The sequence below is a fragment of the Castor canadensis genome, chromosome 15 (genome assembly GCF_047511655.1).
Source record: "Castor canadensis chromosome 15, mCasCan1.hap1v2, whole genome shotgun sequence".
Lineage (NCBI taxonomy): Eukaryota > Metazoa > Chordata > Mammalia > Rodentia > Castoridae > Castor > Castor canadensis.
In genome coordinates this window covers 89,717,198-89,743,176 of record NC_133400.1, presented here as the reverse complement: position 1 = coordinate 89,743,176, position 25,979 = coordinate 89,717,198, and the positions used below count along the sequence as shown (strand labels likewise).

Genomic DNA, 25,979 nt, shown 5'->3' with positions numbered 1-25,979 from the left:
CACAAAGGTGAAGAAAAGAGGCATGGACAGTCCAATGAGGCAGATTATAGACTCGGACTTTTACTTTAAAGTCTTTGGATATAGATAAGTTACTTCCCATGTTTTTCCCATTTTATAAGCTTTAGAGCCTGGTATAATTTTGCTAAGTACAGAGGAGTCCTTTGAGAACTTTATTTGGAGTCTGGATGTGTGTTCTGATCACTAAAATTTTGCTTACCCTTGTCTCTAAATTTCTTCCAACAACTCTCCGTTTACTTTATTTTCTTCTCACCCCTAAAACTCTGCAGTAACTGATGGAATATTGTGTTTATGAAAAAACTTAAGTGATGGATGAGCTCCCAAAGTCAAGCCTTCTGGTAGACAAAGACAGAATAAGGGATATCTTGATGTGAGAGCCCAAAGAAATTCCAGAGGATCTTATTTTGCTACACATCAGCCACTAACACTGTGGGTCAATTGATTTAATAATCTATTTACATTTCAAGTTGGTAAGACTGGATAAGCAAGAAAATGGACATAGTTACAGGGAGAGAAAGCCAAGTCAGAGTTAAGTTTGGAAGAAATAGATGGTCTTTTAGAAAAGAACTACCACATTAAAGATAAATGCTACTGGACACACAGAGAAGGAAGTAGAAGTAAGGTGGTCTACAACTTTCATCAAATTTAGAAACATTGACTTTGTGTCTCTATCCTCCATAAAAAGTTTTAAAATACATCTCACATTGTCATTGGGTAGAGAAAATTAAACCAACCTTCATTGATTATTATATATTCATTATTATTGTATCCCTTTTTATTTTTAATTCTAACATGAATTAAATAGAAAACATTTTCATGGGCCTTTTCATTTATCCTGGGTCATAGGCACTGTGTCTTCTATCTAGTGGATGAATGGACTCTGAGAGCAGGATTCTAGCCACAGGTAACATGCCATGAAAGAAGTTGATTCACAATCATGAAAAATTTGGCAGTTTTGAGGATGGTTGGTCCTGTGTCCCACTGTAATTTTATTGTGAGCTCTGAAGGAAACCTTTCTCCTCTGATGTTTACAGGGAAGCTCCTGTTTCACATCTATGCTGAAATTCAGGTGTGTCTTCCTGACTTAGGTTAGCTTTAGACTCCTGCTAATATGCCTGTTACAGAAAAGAACTCATGAAGCAGTCCAGAGAGTCACTTTCAATTCTATTTGAACATATCGGAAATTCCTGTTGAGACCATCCATGGTTTTCACGTTCTCTGGAGTCAGTTCAAAGTTGAATAACTGAAAGGAAGAAAAGAATCATATTAAGTTCCCTTCATGGAAGCTGCCTTCTGCCTGGGAGTATGAGGACTTTTCAGGGGGACAACAACAAGGATGATTTTAAGGGCAGCATTTTTGTCATTATTGTCTTCTAGATGTTCTAGGCCTGAGAACTTTTGCCAGAGTTCTGATGCCTTTCTTTTCCCACTCCTACTTCGCTCTAGTCCACAGAAGAAAAAAGTACAACTTACTGATGCCAAATCTTTTAAATTTAATTCCTTGCAGCAGAAGAAAAGAGGTGACTAAAACCAAATGTTTATTTTCAAACAAAGGGACACTTGGACAATTAGGATGAAAATGGTTGCTGCCAAAAATTGCTAAACTTTTCTTTCCACATAATTCCCTAGAACTTGAGCCAGCCTTGAAATGAAGAAAGTCTCAGAACACAGCACAGCCCTTCTCCAAAGATCTATTGATTTCAGGCAAAAGCATTCCTGATCGGTTTTTCATCCATTTACCACTTACTGAGCTCATGTCCCTCAAAAATCATCTATGTGTTTGCTCAATTCTGATAGATCTTTGAGACAGATGAATTTTATGTTTAAAGAGTTCTCCAATTTAAGTAAACCTTTATTCCTTAAATCCAGCTTTGTTTTTACATGATAACCCATGTCCCCTAATGGAATGTCTTTTCATAGAAAAGCAAAAAAGATCTTTGGCAAAATATATTAATTTCATTATTTCATCAGGAGAAATTCCATTGAGAATTCAGTGTTCTATAAATATATACCTATCATACATATTTAAGTGTATAGATTATATATTATATAGATATAAGTACATATCTATATATAAGATATATTTCTCTATTTCTTTATCTATAATCTATCTGTCTCTTATCTAGACTACCTATCCATCCTTTCATTTATTCAGCAGTCATTCATCTTAAAAGGATTCCTCAGAAGTAATATGATTGTCTTGGAGACATATATAACCATGTCTCATTGAGTTAAAAATGAAACATTTTTTGAATGTTTTAATAATGAAACTTGGATTTGCTTATCAGATTTGTTCATAAGTTTATGAATTCAATAACTAGGTAGAAGATTTTGCAGCAAGGACAAGGACATTGCAAAACCATGTTCTAAATATCACCTTCTATGCATATTAAACGCAGGATGAAATTTTGAGGTGTAATCTTAAAATAGAAAAATACTTATGTAGCCTTTTAAATTTCTTATGAGATTCAAAATAAAATAAGCTATATACCACTCCTTGATCTAAGGGACTGGGTGTATATGAGGAAGGGTTTAAAGAATAACTTTAAACACTCATTTATTAATTTTGTCAGAGTACAAATTTATATCTAGCGCCCTTCCTCCCAAGAGTTTCACAGAAAAAAGATAAAAGATGGCCCAGATAAAGTTGGTGCATTTAGGATTTCATAGTCTAGAGAGAATAGTGACATAAACAAACAATTTTAAATTAATGAGGAAAAAACTCATAACAGAGCCAGACTGAGTATAATGGTGGTCAAAAAATATGCTAAGATGTTCCAATGATGTAACAATCCTATTGTATTTAATTTTAAAATACAAAAAGGGGTTTGTTAGGTAAAGAAAGTGAATGACATGAACGAAGGTCTTTAAAGTTCTTTTTCATTGTGAAAGGACTCCTAAAACTGGTTAAAATAATGGAGTTGAAATATACCTACTGTTACAGAACTAGGAAGTATTAAAATCAGGCCCACAGAGATAAAACTTAGACTTCTCGGTTTGTGCTTTCTTTTCCCACCCTTCAGTCCCCATGCCTCACTCTGAAAAGATGCTCTTGGACCTTTACCTCAAAGTTCTCTTTGATTCTTTTCTCACTGAAGCTCTTGGCCAGGACCTCCCCCCGCCCCCCCACCCTGCTGCAGCTGGTAGTGCAAGGCAACCTGGCCTGGAGCTCGATTGTTTCTTGGCAATGGCATTCAAGATTGGATCCTCTACGAGATATGGGCTATCTGCTCCAGTCCTGAAAAGAATAAATATGTAAATACACACAAGGGAGAGAGAGAGAGGGTAAAAATACATGCCTAAGAACCCAGGAGCTCACATGAAGAGGAAAGTGAGTGTCAAAAAAACGAGTAACTAAGGTTGGCAGCATGGCTCCAGTGGTAGAGAGCCTGCCTAGCACACAAGAAACCCTGAGATCAAACCCCAGTACCACCAAAAAAAGAAAATAAATTTGGGCTGGGGTTGTAGCTCAAGTTGTAGTGTGTCTGTGTAGCAAGAGAAAGACCCCAAGTTCAAACTCCAATACCATCAAAAAAATAGAAGAAATGAAAAAGAAATTATAACCTTTAAAATGGAAGGGAAAATATCATATTTGTTAAAATTCATGAATTCACAGACATTGTTCTTATGTGATTAAGTCTTTATCTCTAATCTTGAATTTATAGGAAGTACTAAAGTAATCTGTGAAGCTACCACAGGATCAATCAATAAAAAAAAAAACTATTGTGTGGGAAAGATTACAAACCAAAAGGTTAATTTCATTTATAAATAAAATAAAGGAGAGAATAAGCAGGAATGAGAAAGTGATCAAAAGAAAGGGGTAAGACAGAAGGAGAAAAAAGGGAGAAAGGGAAAATGGAGGGAAGGAGGACAGAGAGAGAAAACCTATTGGATAAAACACAGATATAATAGACATATCACCCAAAGCAATGTATGGAATTTCCTTCCTCTCCATTTTGAATGAATCGACTATAAAAATAATATACAATCAAAAATTTTAACATCCATGAAATTTAATGAAACCAAGAAATCAGTTAAAACTGTAGGCAGTATAATGCTATTGTAGTGATAGTAACATTAAAATCCATATATTTCAAAAATAAATGCTGAGTATTTACAGATGAAAGGACACGATGCCAGCTTCAAAATGATCCAGTGGTAGGAACATATATATCTAGTAAGTTTGAATGTGAGATAAATGATTATTAAGTGTGGTGATGGGTGCATATGAAGGAAGTCATTATACTATTCTCTGTATATTTTTTCAGTAGTAAAGTTTTAGAATTAGAAACAAACTGACCGTGGTGGTGCACACTTGTAGTCCCAGCACTATAGAGGCTGAGGCAGGAGGATCAAAAATACAAGGCCAGCCTAGGGTATACATCAAGAAAAATGAAAAAAAAAAAAGACCCCTCTCAAACAAAAGAAAAAATACAAAAGGAAACTTTTATTCAATATTTTAAAAACTTCAAAAGGTTACCTAAAATCCCACCAGAGCAAAACAACTGTTATCGTTTTATTTCCTTTGAGTCATTTTTTTCATTTTTAGGGTTTTAAAAAGTTTCAAATGGGGCATTTATAGTAAATCTTATTATTTTTTTCTTTGACAGTACTGGTGTTTTAACTCAAGTCCTCATACTTGCTAGGCAGGCAGCGCTACCACTTGAGTCATGCCCCTAGCTCTTTTGTTTTAGCTATTTTTAAACAGGATCTCACATTTTTGCCAGACAGCCAGTACCACAATCCTATTTACACCTCCTGAGTAGCTGGGATGACAGGAGTACTCTTATTTTCCCAGCTTATTTGTTGAGAAAGGTTCTTACTAAATTTTTTCTTGGACTGACATCAAGCCACAATGTTCCCAATTTCTGCTCTTCACATAGCTAGGATTACATGTATGAGCCACAACACCCAACCTCTATAGTGAATATTAATGATCAGCATTATTCCTGCTAAGAGTGCCCTGATTTTATTCAATTATTACCCCTTTACTCTATTTCTAGCCTCTGTGCATCAAAAAATGCTAACTCACACTTTGAAATAATGGTCTTCTTTTTTGTTGCACTACTTGGTTTAAGACAGAGCACATTATATTGATAAGCCAATGACACGTGAGAAAAAAATGTGCTAGTAAACTTCTTTGAAAATTCTTCTGACTCTAGACACAACAGCAGAAACCCCTCTCTTCCCTACTGACCATAAACAAGGAGACTTGTAGCCCAATTATCTGCAGAAAGCTGTCCTGCAACTATGAAGGATAGACAAAATATACTGATATCTTACAGCCCCTAGAACAATCAAACCACAAACCTGCTATGAACAAAGCAACTTATTAAGTTATTTTGAAATGAGTTTTCTGACACAGAACTATAGAGTTGTTTGATAAGGTATTTATGAAATATTATGATAAATGCTTTTCCCTTCAACCATGAGATTTCATAACATGCCAGCATACAGCTCCATGATGCCAACATAAATTTAATTATTTCCCTGTTGTAAGATACTTAAAATTACAATTACTTAATGTGATAAAAAGTGGGATTAAAATATGCATTTAAAAATGAAAAGCAATTGACATGGTGTACACTCCTGTAATCTCAATTACTCGGGAGGCAGAAGCAGGAGGACCTAGAGTTTGAGAACAGCCTGGGTAAAGTTACCAAGATCCTATCTCAAAAGCAAAAGGAAAATAAAAGTCTTAGGGACATAGCTCACATGGTAGAATGATTGCTTGTACTTCAGGACCTGGGATCAATTCCCAGTACCACAAAAAAAAAAAAAAAAGAAAGAAAGGAAAGAAAAGAAACTAAATAAAATGTGCATTGATGTGTACCTGCTTTTCTAACCATATTTTAATGTTCTACAAATAGATTCATAGAAGTATCTAAGACAAAGGATAATGGCTTTTTGTATAATTATCAATGTTCTCTAAAAAGCTATATACATTTTACAATGTCATAAATAATGCTTCATAACTGACAGCACTGAGTAGGCTTTTTTATTGTTGTTATTGTAGGTATGTGTGTGTCTGTGTGTTGCTAGGATTGAACTCAGTGCCTTGTACAAGATAGGTAAGCACTCTACACGGAGCAGCCCCACACACAGCACCCTGGGTATATTTTTCAATATTTCTATTTTAATTATGATTTATACATTTGTTCGTTGTTCCCTCCCTTCTTATTTGTCATTTATTCTCACCATTCTGTAACTGCCTATGCTCTGTTTACCCTAAACTCTGTGGCAAAATTCAACAATTTCCCAAGGTTAGTGGGGTGGCAGGCTCCTCTTTAGCCCTTTTCAACCCCCTCTCATTGGCTTTATTCATATCACTGGCCCCTAATTTTCTTCCTACCTATCTGGCAATTCTTGTTCTCTCTGCTGGAGCTTTGCCTCAGGGTAAGGCCTCAACCTGTCCTGCCCCTCTGGCTTTTCATTCTCTAACTGTCCCTAAGAAATTTCACCCACTCTGTGAGTTTAATGACCATCATCCATGAAGCAGTGACTCCAAACATCATTATCTCCAATTCTGACCACTACCTGAGTTTTAGGCTAATGTCGCCACCCCTTCAATGCAGCATTTCCACCTGGATGGCTCAGAGGAACCTCAAGTATACCTGCGAATAATCAAAGAAATCATGCTCTCCCTGCTCCACTCCCCTCCAATCCTTCTCTGGTGTTCTGGTTTCAGTAAAAGGAACAACCACCTACATAGCTGCCATAAACCCAGAAACTTGAGAGATGTTAATTAAGGAAGAAGGGTATAAAGAGCAGAATGTGAGGCAAGTTCAGGTGGGCTAAGAGCTCGCCTGATTGCAGGTAGGCTTGTATGTAAACCCTGGCTTGTTCAGGATCAATTCCAATTGTTTGTGGTTGAAATTGGACACACCTATGGACTTGGTTAAGCCTGCATCTTTACACTTCTTCAGGGCTGGGAAGGAAGGAAAAGTCTGGTAAACCTTCGTTATAGTTTGATCCTTTTATTTGTCATTGGATTTTTTTAAACCTTGAAATCTGTTTCGACTTATTTAACAATTTGACTGAATCAGTCTTTTCACTTGAAACAGTTTTCCCTAATGCACTTTGCTGGTATGCATACATATTTGTCTACTTTATTCTATCACATGCTCATTCAGAACAAAAAATACACATTAACATGTTTTAAAGTTCCCTCAATTTTAACACTTCCTTCAGTGGTGCCTATCTTGCTATTAGGCATGCAATAATTTTTGAACAAATACTGTCACAAAAAAACAAAGAATAATTTTGTGCAACTGGTTATTGATATCTCTTTCCTAAAACAGTGGGAAAAAAATGGGAGCTAGGCTGTATAAGGGTAAACTTCTATCCTTTATAGTCCAAATCAGTGCTAAATCAATCAGATTGCAGTTTTTCCCTCTCTCTACAGGTGTATTTATCTGTTATGGAATATTGATCTAACCCCTCTTCAGTTTGTATCTGATGGTCCCCTTTGTAGAACATACATAGTTGACCAGATCTTTGGAACAAAAAAAAATGCCTGCTTGGAACCATAGAAGTTAAGATTAAAAATAGACAAGTTCATTCCATTCAACTTCTTCAGTTTATAAAGAGTATGGAGAAGTTTCATGACATGTCTTATGTCAGACAATTGCCAGAGCAAAAACCTTTTCTTTCAGCTCCCCATCCAGTGCCTCCAGCATTGACACACAATGTAGTAGCATTACTGTCTGCAGCAGCACATACCTCCCATGTATCATGAAGGTTATCTAAAATAATTTTCCCATTGGCATCCTTGGGCAGAAGTTCTTCCCCAGGCTGGAATACAGAGAGAAGAAAAGATGAAGAAGATTTTAAGTCTCACTTTCTAATTCCTAGGGAGCTTATTCACCAAGCCTTCCAGCGTCTGTGATTATTAAGCAAAGTGGTGGTGGTGGTGGTGGTGGTGGTGGTGGTGGTGTGTGTGTGTGTGTCTATGTAGTCTCAGGAAAGAAGGAAAAGAGAATTATTTAAGATATTGTAGAAAACATCTTTTCCTTCAATTTCCTCCACTTTTCTGTCCAAATAAATCCCTAAACTTCACCAAGAATGAGGTCTCCTGCTGTTGGAATTGATTTCATGTCCCAAGGACAAGCTGGTTTGGAAGATAGAACTTATCATAACTACTCAACAATGTGTTTTAGCTCCAGGTTATGACAACCTAACTTGAGGTTATGAGTCTATCAGATGTGTTCAACAAACATCCACTGGGATGAGAAGTTAGATCAGCAAAACCCAAAGGAGCTCAGTCTTGCAATCTGGACTCAGTTGTTTTTTTTTTATTTCTTCAGTCTTTAGTAACTGAACCTTCTGGAGGACTAATCACTAATGTCCTGTAGACAGGAACACAATCAGATATGCAGAACAATACCTCAAGTCTTTGAGGCATAGCAATGAGACTGTTGAACTTCAACCTCTCTGCAGCCTGGAGAATGAAGATTTAACAAGTCTTACCTGCAGATTGACTTAACTACAAAGCAGAGTTGTGATCATTTGCCAATTCTATCTCATTCAAATTTACTTCTCCTGGCAAGAACCAAGAAAATCTCACTTGATTGATAATAGTGGAGGGACATAACAAGAAAGATCAAGAGCTGACCTTCATAGTCATTGGCATATAACTAATGAAGAGATCTACTTAGTCCACTTGAAGTTTCTTCAGTGATTTCTCCAGGGCCGGTTGAACCAATTCGGGTTGATGGAAAGTAGCTCAGAGCTATAGTGACCAAAAGAAATAAAAACTGACATGATTTCATACCTGGCAGGAGGAAAATTAAATATCATACTTCAAAGTTTGAGAAGTGAGCAACAAACCCCTGTGGTGACCAAACTATGTAAAACCATGGGTAAATTTATGTTATTGGTATAAATCAGGTCTGTAGTGGGATACTGAGATTTATTTTGTGACTATACTGTAAAAAAACTGTGAATAAAACTTATATGGGACAGAAAGAACAACTTAAATGTCTCAAGCATTAGAAGATTTATTCTCTGAAAGTCAAAAAATAGCAGGCATTGTGGGAATGGAGTCTACTGTCCTGTATAACAAATTTCTAAAACACAATTCTACTGAGAGATCCATATTCTGAAATTGAAATCAATGAAATTGTTATCAATGTGAACATAGGTAGCATTCATTGGTTGAGACCCCAGCTCTCTTTACATTTAAGGCATGGTTATCCACCTAAGAAAATGTTACAAATTTAGGTAAACTCAGGGATTGTTTGAAAGACGAACTTCCTGAGGATGGCAGATAGCCAATAGATGCTGGAACTCTGAGCAGGAGTCTGAAAGAAAACATCAGGTCAAGTAACCTGGCTTCTTCACCAAGTAAGATATAGCCAATTCATAGGCAAAGTAATGTACATTGACTAACCTTTATTTTTTTTTTCTACTAACCTTTCAATTAGCTTTCTATAATGCATAACAACTACAGAAGCCTGGTTGCTGCAGCTGCTAGCTGCCACACCAATCCTCCAGAAAGCAGTTTCTCCTTTTTTATTTCTTTTTTCTTTCCTTCTCTGAAGAGCAGAGAACTGCAGAATCAGTTCTAAAAGTACTTGGGTTGCCCTGGACCCACCAAAATTCTTGTACATGAAACTTTAGACTGCTGCCAGTCTGCAACCAGGACCACCAACCCCAATACAATTGACAGAAAGTACAACCCTTCCAGGTGTGCTTGCCGTGCCATCTGCTCTGGATGAAACTATATTGTCCACGCACTGTGGGCAGATTGCACCTCTCCTGGACAAAGCTGTTGGCCTAATAAATATAAGGAAATTTCCTGCTCCACCTAGTGGATGTGGAGTGGACCAGCCAGGACATTCTCTGTAAAGTCCTGGGCTGAATCAGTCTGTGTATGGAAGGCGTGACCTAGCTATAGCCTGGGGAAAATAATACATTCAACCACTTTGAAGAAACTGGTAGTGAGCTGAAACTAACAGCTTTCCCAGAAAAGAACATTGGAACAAAGAGCTCAAGTTGACCTTCCAGGTTTCCCCTGTGAGTGGAACAGGCTGGCCACTACTCACACATCAGTTCCTTGTGGGACCACTTTGGACAACTCCTTCCTCAAACAAGCTGACCCTGACTGCCCATCCCCCCAAGAAGAGCCTGGGCTTAAATACTCTGAGCAGAAACCCCTCTCAAAACCTATCTGGTAGAGAGGAGCACCATTGATCTCCACACAGTCCAGCATATGAACCCTAAGAAAGGACAACACCCAGATTAAAAATCAGAAGAAAGTGCCCCATGTAGACACTGAACTCAGAGGAAACCCACTCCTCTCCCTAACAAGGAAGAAATTTGAGCAATAATTTTTTTCTGTATTTTTAAATTTTTTTTCTTATCTCTGTTTTTCATTGTATTGAATTTTAATTTGCTTAGCCCTCTCTGGTTCCACTTTCTTTTGTCTCTTCTGACTTTTGTCATTCTCCTCTTTTTTTCTTCCTTCCATTTCGTTTTCTCCCCATACTTTTCCTCTAGCTGTCCCTATCTCCCCCATACTAACCACTCACTGAGTTGTCTATTACACAAACTTTAGACATTACTCCCATCTTTCCTATCCTTCTCCAATCCCTGACAATAGCACCCTCCCCCACAATGACTGACCTACACATTTGCACACATTAGGGCCATATTACCCCATAGACTCCACACTTCATATCTCTTCTAACCTTGCCCAACCCACCCATCTACTCTTCTGTCCCCATCATTTTACTTACCTGAGTATCAGTCTCCATGTGAGCAACTGTTATTTGCCTGTTACACTTTGTTTATAGATAATACTACAAAGGTGTAAATAATTGGTCTTGGCATTGAATCTGTGAATTTGTTATTGCTAAGTCTTACCTTCAGATCAGTAAACAAAAATGTTACAAAAACTTAGCTAAAGGTAAGCTAGCCAAAGCATAGATATTAAGTCAAGGGAAAGATAACAGGTGATTAAAACCCCCAACAAACTAATTGACAACACATGAAAAAATCTCAAAATAGAAACATGGGGAATAAATAAGGTAGGGGGATATGACTTCTCAAAAGGTTAACAATCACCCATCTTAGAGTTGAAGGAGATGAATCCTCAGTTGCTAAGGACAGAAGAATGGTAAGAATGTTTAACATGCTTAAAGAGGAGCTTAAAGATGGCATAAAATAACAACTCAATGTATCCCAAGAGAACATGGATAAAAATTCAAGAAGATACAGAAACAACTAAATGAACTTAAAGAAGATTTCAACAAACACTGAAATGAAACCAAGGAAATTATTTTAGAAAGAAATCAAATAAAAAAGGCAGTACAATATGTAAAATTGGAGCTTAACAAAGCTATGGAAAGTCTCAAAAAAGCCAAACAGAGGGATGAGAGGGCAATTGGCTGCCATATTTGTCACCCCATTGATTTCCAGTGTTGATTCAGCTGATCTGGCTGGCTAGGTGAGTGTCCCCTTCCTCCCTCACCATTCCATGTGCATCCCTATCAAAGCCATGCATTCAGCCAAAGAGGACATCCATGCCCAATGGAGGAGGACTGTTCTTCAGTCAATGGTATATGAGTAGCTATTATCCTCTGCTAGAAAATCCAAACAAGCTCTCAGGAATCAAACAGAAACTGAGAAACTAAAAGTTCCTAAGTCAAATAAAAATTAGTGTTGAAAACCACTCCAGCAGACTGGAAGAAGTGGAAGACAGAACATCAGGGCTCTAAACAAAACATATTTTAAAGAAAAAGCAGAAGAATACATAGAGAAAAGATTGAAGAGCTGTGAAAGGAATATACAAGAACTCTGTAACTCCATAAAAAGATTAAACCTAGGAATCATGGGCATCAAATAGGAGAAAAGGGGTGAGCTAAAGGCATAGGAAATATCCAACAAAATAATAGCAGAAAACTTCCCAAATCTCAAGAAGGAGATGCCCATCCAGGTATATGAAGTCTCAAGAGCACCAAAAAGACATGACCAAAATCTATCCTCTCCACAGCATATTATAGTTAAAACAATTGGCACAGAGTACAAGGAAAGAATAGTGACGTCTGTAAGACAGAAAAATCAAATAACATATAAAAGTAAACCCATCAAAAACAGCAGATTTTTCAACAGGAAACTTAAATGCAAGAAAGGTTTAGAGTGAGGTATTTTGAGAACTGAAAGAAAACAATTTCAATCCTAGAATGCGCTGACCAGTAAAACTATCATTCAAAGTTGAAAGAGGAGTAAAGATCTTCAGTGATAAACAGAAATTAAAATGATACATGACCACTAAACCAGCACAGCAAAGGACTCTCAAGGAATCCTATGCAGAGAAGATGAGCATAAACATAGCCATGAAAAGAAGGGAATAATTAAATCTCAAGAGAAGAGCAAACAAGTAATTAGAGAGTAGCATGGAATTAATTATACACACACAAACCCTTACACAACAAAAATAACTAAATGACCACAACCTCTCAATATTAACACTGAATGTTAATGGACTCAACCCCCTCATCAAAAGACATTGATTAGCAAACTGGATTAAAAAGGAAGACTCAAAAATTTGCTGTTTACAAGAAACCCATCTTACAGACAGAAACAAGCATTGATTTTATGTGAAAGGGTAGAAAAGATTTACCAAGTTATGGCTCCAGAAAGTAGGCAGAAGTAGCTACACTTAAATCACATAAAGTAGACTTCCAACTTAAATTAGCCAGAAGAGACAAAGGAGATCACTTCATACTAATAAAAGGATAATATTTCAAGAGTAAATAACTATTGTTAACTTGTGTGTGCCCAATGTCAGTGCATCAAATTTCATGAAAAATAAACTGGACTTAAAAACACATATAGACGTCAACATAATGATAGTGGGAGATTTCAATACTTCTCTATCACCAACCATAGGTCATCCACACAAAAACAATCAACAAAGAAACTTTAGAATTGAAGGGCACCATAGATCAAATGGACCTGACAGACATCTACAGGGTATTCCATCCTGCAACAACATAAAACATGTTCTTTTCAGCACTTTCTCCAAAATAGATCATATTATAGGTCACAAAGCAAATCTTAACAAATTTAAGAAAATTGAAATATCCCCTTGCATATTGTCTGACCACAATGGAATAAAACTAGAACTCAACAACAAAAGAATCAGCAGAAAATGCTCAAACAACTGGAGACTGAACAACATGCTGCTCCATGACTAATGGGTCATTGGAGAAATAAAGCCAGAAATCAAAAAGTTCCTGGAATTTAAAGAAAATGGAAGTTCAACCTACCAGAACCTATGGGGAGGAGCAAATTCAGTGCTAAGGGAAAGATTTATATCCCTGAGTGCATATATTATAAACACAGAAAAATCTCAAATAAATGACCTAATGATGCATCTCAAACTCATAGAAAAACAAGACAAAGCTAAACTCAAAACTAGCAGAAGAATGAAAATAAGGGATGAAGTTACACCAAAAAAGAACCATACAAAGAATAATGGACCAAAAAGCTTGTTCTATGAAAACATAAATAAGATTGATAAACCCCTAGCAAATCCAACTAAATGAGGAGGGAAAAAACCCAAATAACAAAATTAGAAACAAAAAAGGGGAGACCACAAGGCACACCAAGGAAATACAAGGAGCCATTAGGGATAATTTCAAAAATCTGTACTCAAATAAACTGAGGAAACTAAAAGAAATGGACAAATTTCTAGACACATATGAACAACTAAAATTGAACCAAGAGGATATACAAAATAGATCTATAACAAGCAATGAAACTGAGGCAGCAATTAATTGTCTCCCAAAAAAAGAAAACTCCAGGACCTGACTGATTCATTGATGAATTCTATGAGACCTTTAAAGAAGAACTACCAACTCTCCTCAATCTTTTTCATGAAATATAAAGGGAAGGAACACTGCCAAAATCATTCCATGAATCCAGTATTACATTCATCCCAAAAGTGGACAAGGAAACAACAATCTCTTTAATGAAAAAATCCTGAATAAAATACTGACAAACCAAATTCAAAAAAATATCAAAAAAACATATACCATGTTCAACTCAGTTTCGTCCTAGGGATGCAGAGATGCTTTAACACAGGCAAATCCTCAAATGCAATGCAGCATATTAGCAGAAGGAATGACAAAAATCATATGATCATCTCAATAGATACAGAAAAGTCTTTGACAAATTCAACATCCTTTCATAATAAAAGTTGTGATGAAATTAGGAATAGAAGGAATGTACCTAAACATAATAAAGGCTATATATGACAAGCTTTTAGCCAACATCATACTAAATGGGGAAAAACTGAAAACATTTCCTGTAAAGTCAGGAACAAAACAAGAGTGTCCACTCTCTCCAGCCTTATTCAACACAGTCTTGGAATTCCTAGCTAGAGCAATAAGACAGGAATAAGAAATAAAAGGAATTCTAATAGGAAAGGAAGAAGTAAAACTATCCCTATTTACAGATGTGATTTTATATCTAAAAGATACAGAAAGCTCCTATATATCATAAACACTTTTAGAAAAGTAGCAGGATACAAAATCAATTTACAAAAAATCAGTAGCTTTTCTCTATACCAACAATGAACAAACTAAGAAAGAATGTAGGGAAACAATTCCATTTACAATAGCCTAAAAAATTGAAATGCATAGGAATAAACTTAACAAAGGAAGCAAAAGACCTTTACAAGGAAAACTATAAACCATTGAAGAAAGAAATCAAAGACTACAGAAGATGGAACTATCTCCCATGCTCATGGACTGGCAGAATCAACATTGCAAAAATGGCTATCTTACCAAAATCAATGTATATGTTCAATGCAATCCACATCAAAATTCTAATTCATTCATCAGAGATTGAAAAATTAACTTTGACATTCATTTGGAAGCAAAAAAAGACTGTGACTAGCTACAGATATACTGAGAGAGCAATGCTAGAAATATGACAATAGCCAACTACAAAGCATGCTACAGAGTCATAGTAATAAAAACAGCATGGTACTGGCACAAAAATAGACATGAAGACCATTGGAACAGAATAGAGGACCCAGATATTAAACCATGCAGCTACACCCACCTGATTGTTGACAAAGGTACCCAAAATATATAATGGAATAAAGACAGCCTCTTCAACTAATGTTGCTGGGAAAACTGGATATCTGCATGCAGAAAACTGAAACTAGATCTATGACTTTCACCCTGTACAAGAATAAAGTGAACTAAAGACCTTAATATAAGACCTGAAACATTGACACTACTACAGGAAAAAGCAGGGAATTACACTGGCACTTTTAGGCATTTGCAATAACTTCCTAAATAGAACTCAGCAACAAAGAGAAAGTATTGACAAATGGGACTACACAAACCAAAAAGCTTCTGTACAACAAAAGAAATGGTCACCAGATTAATCAGGCAGCCCACAGAATGAGGAAAAATCTTTGCCAGCTATTTATCTGACAAGGGGTTAGTAACCAAAATTTACAGGGAGCTTAAAAAACCAAACTCCAAAAAAAATCAATAACCTAATGAAGAAATGAGCAAATGAACTGAATAGAAATTTTACAAAGGAAGAAGTGCAAATGGCCCAAAAACACATGAATAAATCCTCGACAACACTGGCCATAAAAGAAATAAAAACCAAAACCACATTAAGATTCCACCCCAAATGCCAAAATGTACCCCCACCCAGCACAACAATTTAAAAATTAATAAAAAATTTTTAAAAACAAGTTTCCACCTCACTCCCATTAGATGGCCATCACAACAACAAATGTTTGCTAGAATGTGGGAAGAAAGGAACCCTCATACACTGTTGGTGGGAATGTAAATTAGTACAACCACTATGGAAAACAGTATAGAGGTTCCTCAAAAAACTAAAAATACAAATGCCTTATGATCCAGCAATACTACTCCTGGGGTACAACTGAAGGAATATAAGTCAGATTACAATAAAGACACCTGTTCACTCATGTCCGTAAAAGTATTATTCACAATATCTAAGCAACAACCAGCCAAGACTCACCACAACTGATGACTGGATTAAGAAAATGTGATATTTATACACAATGGAATTTTATTCAGCCATAAAAAAGAATGAAATTTTGTCATTTGTAGGGAAATGGATGGAACCGGGAAACACTGTTAAGTAAATTTAGTCAGGCTCAGAAAATCAAAGACCAGATATTTTCTCTCTTATGTGGAATATAGGCCCAATATAAATCCTAGCAATTTTATGAGAAACAGGTCATGCTAAGGGTAGGTCACTAACAGGAGAGGGAGGGTTAAAGAAGGAAGTTCAGAAGGTGAATATGGAAGATGTACCTTCTATACAAGAATGATAAGTAGTGTCCTACACATTTTGCATCTGACTAATGTACCACTGAACAAATCTGTCCCACCTTTAACACATTTCTGAGAAAAGCATTTTCTATTCTCCATGTTTCTATAATATACCTTCACAATATTAGATAGTAAAAATAATAGTCAAATGGAGTCTGACTTTTTTTTCAAAGTAATGTATTTGAATCGATAGTGGCTTCTATTCACTCCACATACAGGATATTCACCTTGGTCAGATGGAATAAACAAACCCTCACTTCACAGTACCATCTGCAATCTTCTCTCGAAGGGCATCTCCAATCCCTTCCTCATTTTGATAGCAACATGCTGCATCTATGTGATGGAAATATACATCAGTTGCCACTTCGGTGGCCTCTCCAGCATTACTCTTAGGAATCTACAAAACAAGGGTAAAGACAATTGGTGATCCTGCTCAACTCAGAAAGAAGTTATTTATTTCCTCAAATCATTTCCAGTCCCCTTAGTCCCCTTGTTTGCAGGCACAAACCTTGATAATAGATTTTCGTTCTGGGGACACAGACAAAGCTCCAATATACATTCTGATCTGAAATAAGCTAGTGAAGTGGACTTCACCATGGGTCACGGAAATCAAGTTTCATTCAATAAGAATCTGTTAGAAAGAAACTGCTAATAAGAAAATTGTGGACATCAGGAGAAACTTTCCAAGGCACTCAATAGATAGGACAGGTGTATACACAAACACAAATATATGATATATCATCTCTTTGGGGGTGACAATGGAAATGAGTTGATAACACCCATCATTCTCAGTTTCCAACCAACTGGGTTTTTCAAATCATCCATGACTCATAATCCTTCATTTTGAAAGTTCTGCCCATCAACATTCATGCAATAAGCATTTATTGTGTTCCTGTATTCCTAACATTGTGCTAAACTCTGAGGTACCTAGGATTTTGCCATGAACAAAAGACCATCTTGAGTGCACCCATAAGGCTTCTGAGAAGAAGTGGAGGTACCAGTTTTTAAATAAGGAAGTGTTAAATTAGCAAACCATAAGAAATGTATAGCCATAAAATATTAAAAACATGTTTGAAGTGTATACAGAGTATGGGTGAGAAAACAACCTCTCAAATTTTCCATATGTGGGGGATAACTTGTCTTCCCCTTCAAAGAAATAGCAATCCAGGTAAATCCACTTTAAAAAGCAGCTTGTTTTGCTGGCTTAATTCAAATCTCTCTGGAATGTTAAATGTTAACCTTGCCCTTTACCTCATCTATGGCTAATAGAGAAAGATTCTGAACCTGATTCCTACCAATAGAAGAAGGGGGCAGTGTTGTGTCAGGGAGACAGGGACCAGTTAGTTACCCTCTACCCATTGAAAGTAAAGGGTAAAAAAGAAAAATGGGACCCCCTTAACTGTCTGCCTCCCTCTCCACATGCACCTGATGCTAAGAACCCACCACATGGGGATGGCAGTGGCCCTGCAGAATAAAATCGACCTTGAGGATGATCTTGGGACAGATATAAGAGCAGGAACCATGGCCCCGCCAGAACCTCTGTATCCAATCTTACCAGAGCTCAGGAAGGAATTAGCACAATGTAAAAAGGTTGTCTGTAATTTCCTTTTTCCTCCTATGAAGGCTTCCCCTGAAGGATTAGATCCTTTACCGGATGTCCCCTTAGTACGTTGTGGAATAGGGTTTGTAAATGCTCCACTCACAAGTTCAGAGATTAAAGATTTCTTTATGTAGTTAAAATCTCAGAGATCCCCAGGACCTGACAGATCAACTAGATCAATTTCTAGGACCTCAATTGTGTACATGGGCCAAATTAATATCTATTCTAGATATCCTGATCTCTGGGGAAGAAAGGGTAATGATTAGAAGGGCTGCTATGACAAAATGGGAAAGCAAACACCCTGCCTGACCCAGAGTTCCTCAAGCTGATGCAAACTTTCCTAATCAGGAACCAAAATGGGATAATAATAATGCAACCCACTGAGATCATCTGAGAGACCTCAGAGAATTAATAATCAAAGGAATTAAGGAGGTGATCACTCTAGCTCAGAACCCATCTAAGGCATTTAATAGCCAGCAAGGAAAGGAGGGTAAATACTTAGCATATATAATCAGTGAAGGAAAAATAAGACTTAACCTGGAGAGGATATCTGGCATAATAAAAACCAAGCAGGATCTTAGAAAATTTCTAGGAGTAATTGGATATTGTAGGTTTGGATTCATTCATATGCCCCCAAAACAAAAGATTTATATTCTAAGCTCCTGAAGGAAAAACATGATCCCCCTCCTTTGGAAACCAAAGGAACCACTGGATACTTTAAATCAAGACTTTAATCACTGCTCCTGTGTTGTCTCTCCCTTCCCTGGAAAACCCTTCCTCTTATTTGTTACTGTGATCAAGAAACAACCTCGGGAGTATTATTACCTCAAGAACACAATGGGCAGAGAGAGCCAGTGGCTTTCATATCAAAGCTACTAGATCCTGTATCTCAAGGATGGTAGAATGCATCCAGTCTGTAGCAGTGACTGCAACTCTACTTGAAGAAAGTAGAAAATTAACCTTCAGGGGAGCTCTAATTGTAAGCACTCCCCATCAAGTTAGAAATATCCTAAATCAAAAGGTGTAACTATGGCTAACCAACTCCAGGACCTTAAAATATGAAGCAATTTTATTAGAAAAAGACAAATTAATTCTTACCTTGGTTAATTGCCTTAACCCTGCAGGTTTCTCAATGGGAGGACAAGACCAGCCCCAATTTGAACATGATTGTCTTAACATTATATTCTGTCAAACCAAAGTTTGACCAGATTTACAGGAGACCCCATTCCAGATGGGGATCAAACCACTTATAAATGAGTCATCTAGAATGATAGAAGGAGTAAGATATAATGGTAATTTTGTGGTAGAGGGCAATCAATTAAATGTATTAGAAGCAAGAAAATTGCCTAGTAACTGGACAGCCCAGACCTCTGAATTATATGCTCTCAACCAAGCTTTAGTTATTAAAAGACAAAAAAGGAACTATCTACATGGGTTCCAACTATGCCTTGGGGATGGTATATAAACTTGGAAAATTTTTGATGGAAAGAGGCTAATAAACAGGAGAGGGAAGGACATGACTCATAAAGAATTAATAGTCCAAGTATTAGATAATTAATGTTGCCAGAAGAGATTCCAATTGTACATGTACCTGGACATCAAAAAGGGAGGAACCTAGAAGCTACAGGGAACAGCATGGCTGGTGAGGCAGCTATGGAAGCTGCCTGCAAATGGAGGTACTTATCTTTAACCTAACTCCAGTCTTGCCTCCTCCTCCAACCAGTCCAAAATTCATTGCTGAGGAGTATAAACAATTCATCAAATTAAGAGTAATAAAAATAGGGAAGGAGAAAAGGAAACTGCCAGATGGGAGGAAAATGGTCACTAAACCCATAAAGAGAGAAATTACTACCTTCCTCCATAAGGGGAGTCACGGGAGACCACAAGCCATGTGTGATGTTGTATTGAGAACATATGGATGTTTAGGCATATATACAGTTGCTAAACAGGTTTGTGAGTGTGGTATTATTTGTAAAGAGGTTAACAAACAAGCCCTTAGAAAACAGCCATTGCGGGGAAGACCTCAAGGACTTAGACCATTCCAAAGCACAGAGGTGGATTACATTGAAATGTCTAAAATAGGCTGACTCAAATACTTGTTAGTAATTATGGATCATCTAACAAATTGGATGGAGACTCTTCAGCTTCCTAGTGCAACTGCCAGAAGTGCAACCAAGATCATTTTAGAACAAATAATACCATGTTTTATTTAGTTAAAAACATAGACTCAGATAATGGGAGTCACTTTACTGCCAACATAATAAAAAATGTCATGAAAGGATTAGATATAGACTTAAAGAACCATATTCTTTGGCACCCTCCCTCTTCAGGAAAGGTAGAATGACTGAACTTAATCTTGAAAAAACATTAGCTAAGCTCATGATGTTGAGGAAATATTGTCAAGTAACAAACCAAGCAACACTTGGAGAAGTGGGGAACTCAGATTTTATTTTATGCTAGCAGTCCCACATGAGTTCATACTCATAATCTGATCCCTGAATAAAGGATTTATAGGATACTTAAAGGGCAGGGCAGGGCATCAAGTTATAAGGAATGTGATGGGGTTAATAGGTGAGCTAGTGGTGAGTTAGAGACCTAAGATTGTTTAGATAAGAACAGCAGGGGAGAACTGCTTTGGAAAGTTTGTTTATAGAAAAAAACAAAGAAAGGAGGGAATGGGCAATTATCTCTACATGGTGCCCTTTGTCTGGGCCCTGAACTTTCTTTTATAGCTTTAATTGGAAATTTCTCATGTCCTATGGCCTTGCCTGAGATAATCTTCTTCTTCATTTTCCCCCCTCTCGATGCTTTCCTACTTGTGAATAAGCATCGACACTAAATTTCAGGAATTCTATATGGTTCCTCCTGTCCCAAAGGCCTAATTTGTGTTACCAAGAGCTGCAACTTTATTGCCTCCATTCACGAGTTAAAAAAGTGAGTTATGGCATTAAGAATTCAAGGACCAAATACCAGTGCCAAAGGAGAATGAGAAGAGGCCCATACAAGGGGAGAAACCATGAGGCCCAATTCCAGATGCTGCTCCATTTGTTTCAGGGATTCTCTAATTCCTGTCTCCTACATGCAACTTGGTCCTATAATTGCTGAGCCATGTCTCTGACTATTCCCAACTGATTCACATAGAAACAACATTCTTCATTTAGGAAAAGGCAAAGCCCTCCCTTCTCGGCAGTGAGTAGTCCAACCCTCTCCAATTTTGGAAGACCACTGATGCTAGGGAGTCCAGTTGGTCCTGCATAGTCACTATGGACCTAGCCACTTGTTCTTTGTCATTTCTTAGGTTCATAGACAATTGATTATAATAGAAGGCTGAAGAGGCAATTCCTCCTATGCCTGTTCCTATCCCAGCCATTATCCCTAATCCAATTAATAAAGGTATGAATTGGATAGCGCTCTCTGATCATATGTGGGCCATTAAAGGTATGAGGAGGGTATGATTGTTAGGCACTATGTTTATCTGGTGGGTGAGGAATGCTAATGTGCAAATGCTTTCCAGTTAGCTGGAAAGCACTGGTAAGCAAGGGTCCCACAAAGAATATTCCTAGGCTGCTGCACCATGGTCTGTCAACTGTACATCTAATGGCAATCCAAAACTGTACAGTTTTGGATCTGGGCACACTGGCTATCAGTCAGTTCTCCCACTGGATAATATCCTTTTGAATTGTAGATACAATTAGAGGTCCTCTGAGAAAGTTGTGTATTTTTTATTTTGGGTTTTGTGCTGGTAGAGTTGGAAGTAGTGTCATGCATGTTCTGGTTGAGGAAGCTCGTTGAGATCACTATATATTGGAGGGGGCCTGAGAACAGGCAGAGTCAACAATCACCTGCCAATGGTGGGTTAATAAGATTAAGAAGGTGGTGAGCTGCATTTCACAGGTTGTACAGTTCGGGTTCCAAGTTAAGTTTCCCTGTCCCAGAAGGTAAGCTTAAGGAGGGGTCATAGTGGTAGCGGACCAATGTCTTTTATATGCTCATATCCACCTAGGTAATCACCTCTGGATGGTCTCTCTAGATCTGCAGCTCTCCCCTTAGTAAACTGATATGGGGATGGGGTGGACAGGTAGGGTGCCCAGATTTAATGAGGTTTTTTCCTCCCTGTCATTTCATCATTCCATGTCTTTAAGGGGTCCCCATCTTTCTGCCAGCAAACCATCTGCCCTATTGTGCCTCTGTTCTTGCAGGAACCTGTCAGTCCTGTCAGTTTTCCCTTATGGTAAATTGTCCCTCCTCTGGTGCATTCAGAAATTGATATGCTGCATGCAGGTGACAGGTATGGATAAAAGGTAAAGACATATCACAGTTTTCCCTGGAAGGAGAGTGGTTTCATGCAAGCTGAGAAGTCATCCCAGCCTGCTCAGCTTGTGTGAAACCTTAAAATAGAACCTTAAAATGCAGTACAGTCAGAAGGCAATAACACATCAGAGACCCCTGAGACGGGGGTCTGGGCTACACATAGCACCAAACAGCAGTAAGGCTTCCTACTATGAGGAGATAACAGAAGGCCAGCAGTAATCTCTGGCCTACATTCCAATCCTGGGGAGCAGTGACAGCCAGTCCTAGTGCAACAATGCTAATTAGCAGGATAAGGTATAGGTGGCCTGATAGGCAAATCCTCAGGTTTCCACCCTATGTTGACCAACCAGCTTCTGGGAGGTGGATGGAGCAGGGCTGGAACTCTCTCAGGCCGTGGCGTGCTGTTGTGGTGTCCTCTGGAACCTTAATCTGAGGGGGTTAGTTGAATCACGGACAGCCTGTCAGTCATTGGGCTCTTCAAGGGCAACTGCCTTTTTTATCCCGGAGTGATGAATCCAAGGAATGATACATGCAACTTGAACAGCCGTAGGAGTTGCAAGATGGGGACCCATCCAACTGAGTTGGAGTGGTTCCTTTTTCCAATCTTTTACCTATACCATATCCTCAGGTTAATGGGGATGGGCCCAGTTACCCATGGGAATTGGGGTCCTTTCTAAGACTTCCTGGGAAATGTGGTGTAGGGTTTTTCCTAAAGCTTGGAGATGTCGGGACATGTCTAGATTTTCAATTTGCCTGAGGTCCCCTCTGAGCCTATTTATTATGGGAGGGAGTCTGCCATAGAGAGTCTCAAAGAGTAAGTAGCCAGAGGGTCTAGCGGTATAGCATGCTGTGAGCAGGGCTAATGGTAGCATATCTATCCAGGGAGATTGTGTTTCTTGGCAGAGTTTACCTAAGGTAATTTTGAGGGTTTGATTCATGCACTCTACTTTCCCTGAACTCTGAGGCTTACACTGTATTCAGCTTCCATTTTATTTTTAAAATTTTAGCCAGGCCCTGGACTATTTCTGTCATGAACCTGATCAGTTACCTGATCCAATAGAAAGGGGAAGCCCCTATCTGGGGATAATTTCTCTTAAAAGAGACTTTATTACCTCTCATGCTTTCTCTGTGCATGTGGGGTAAGCCTCAACCCACCCCGAGTAAGTGCTGACAAGAACCAAGAGGTACTGGTATCCTTGACAGGGCTTGACCTCTGTGAAGTCCACTCCCAGGTCTTCAAAAGGCATGGTGCCTGTTATTTGTATCCCAGGGCTTGTCTTATGCCCTTGACTTCCATTGTTTCATGCACATGTAATGCATCTAGCACTTACTTGGGTGCACAGAGTGGGAAGCTTGGGAATGAAATAGTATATGTTCATTGTTTTTCCAAGGCCATTTTTCCCAAGAGTGTAAGCTTGTGTTGTTTTTTTAACAGAGGGGCTGCTATAGCACTGGGCACAAAGAGTCTCTGGTCAGGCATTTTCCACCAGCCTCCCTTTTCCTTTATTCCTTTTTTATCTTTTGCCCATTGTTCTTCCTCTTTGGTGTAATTCGGGGTGGGAGGCAGTTCTGGAGCCAACAGAAGTTTGTTGGTTTGCTTCAGTGCTTCAGGAGAGCTTAGCTCTTCTGCTGCCCTTTTTGCCACCTGGTCAGTCAGGCAGTTTCCTCTACTAACATCATCCATGCCCTTTTGGTGGCCTCTGCAATACATGACAGCCAATTGAGATGGTTCCCAGACTGCTTCTAGCAATTGGAGGATTTCTTCTTTGTTTTTAATCTCCTTTCCCCCTGTTGTCAGCAATCCTTTTTCCTTGTATGTTGCTCCATGCATGTGCAGGGTGGCAAAGGCATACTTAGAATCTGTGTAGATGTTCACCTGCTTTCCCTTTGCATATCGTAATGCCTGGACCAATGCCCAAAATTCAGCTCATTGTGCAGACCATCCTTGTGGTAGGACTTCAACCTGTACTATGTCGTTAGCAGTGGTGACTGCATTCCCAGCCATCACCATCCACACAGGACAAAGCTGCTTCAATCTGTGAAAAGTTTGAGCTCTGGATCTAAGAGGGGGATATCCATTAGGTCTGGCCTGCTGTACTACACTTCATCCATCACCTCTTCATAGTCATGATCCAGGAGCCCTTCCTCTGTCAGCAGGAAGGTGGCAGGATTTCAAGTTCATACAGTTTCAAGCCTGACTAGAGGATTTTCACATAGTAGTCCTTGTTAATGGGCCATTCTGGAACTAGTCAGCCATTTATGGCCCTGCCCATTCATTAAAGCCATGGCTGTGTGAGAGACCTTAACATTAATGTCTTGTCCCAGAGTGAGTTTTTTTGGCCTCTCTGATTAGGGTTACCATAGCAGCCAGGGCTGGAGACATGGAGGCCTCCTTGAGGCCACTGTGTCTAAGCATTTCAACAGGTAAGCCATTGGCCGCTGCCATGGTCCCACAATTTGAGTGAGGACCCCCAGAGCTGTGTGATTTTTCTCACAGACAAAGAGATTGAATGGTCATGTTACATCTGGCAGCCCTAGAGCAGAGGCGCTGGTTAACAATCTCTTCATTTCCTGGAAAGCCTTTTTTTGGTATGATCCTCAGTTTAGAGGGTCCTTCCTAGAGCCTCCTGTGGCCTCATAAAGTGGTTTGGCCAGGCTCAAATATCTGAGTATCCAGATGAGACAGAATCCTGCTGCTCCTAGGAAATCTAGGACCTCCTGTTTGGTCTTCGGCTGAAGGGTGGAGCAGAAAACCCATTTCCTCCCTGGACCCAGGGTGCATTGTCCCTCTGAGATGATGAATCTCTTGCTGGCAAACTTGAGCCTTTTTCCAGAAGACTTTGTAGCCTACCTTGGAAAGTTGTGCTTGCAATGCTTTTGTCCCCTCCCAGCATTTCTCCCGGTCATGGCTTGTGAGGAGCAAATCATCTATGTATCGAAGCAAAGTACAGCTTGGATTTTCCTCTGGGAAAGTTGACAAATCCACTGCTAGGGCTTTCCCAAACAAGGTGGGTGAGTTTTTGGATCCATGAGGCAGCCTAGTCCAGGTTATTTGTATTTTTCTTCCAGTGTGGGGGACTTCCCATTCAAAGGCAAACAGAGGCTGGCTAATCCGGGCCAGGCAGAGGCAGAAGAAAACATCCTTTAGGTACATGCAGGTGAACCAGCTTGCTTGTGGCATAGAGGGCTCAGGAGAGTGTAGGATTGGGGACTACTTGGTGCAATGTGATAATGGCATTGTTGACTGCCCACAGGTCCTGGACAGGCCAGTAATCATCTCCCTATGCCTTCTTGATGGGCAACAGTGGGGTGTTCCATGGCAATTGGCAATCAATTAATATCCCTGCATCCTTCAGCCACTGTAGGTGGGTCTGAATTCCTAGGCATGCTTCCAGTGGTACTGCATATTGCCTCTGTCTGACAGGGAGAGCCCCAGGTTTGAGATCTACCATTATGGGCACATGGCTGCTAGCCAGGCCAGGAGGTCCTTTTCAGCCCAGACATCAGGAAACTCCTCCAGCAGGCAGATGGGTTTTTCCAGGTCCCACTTTTCCTGGAGATAAAGTTGCCATTCATCTCCTGTAGGCATGGATACTGCCATGATGAGGGCATTTGGTCCTCTCACTGTAAGGCTTGTAGGCCCTCCTGTGTAAAGGTGATATGGGCTCCAAGTTTTGTTAGTAAGACCCTTCCCAGCAGAGGAATTGATCATT

The 25,979-nt window shown here is 38.8% G+C and overlaps 1 pseudogene; it reads right to left on the bottom strand.

Annotated features, from left to right (window-relative positions):
* Positions 1–6,812: 6,812 nt before the first annotated feature.
* Positions 6,813–24,712, bottom strand: LOC109680991 (aldo-keto reductase family 1 member C15-like; annotated as a pseudogene).
* Positions 24,713–25,979: the final 1,267 nt, after the last annotated feature.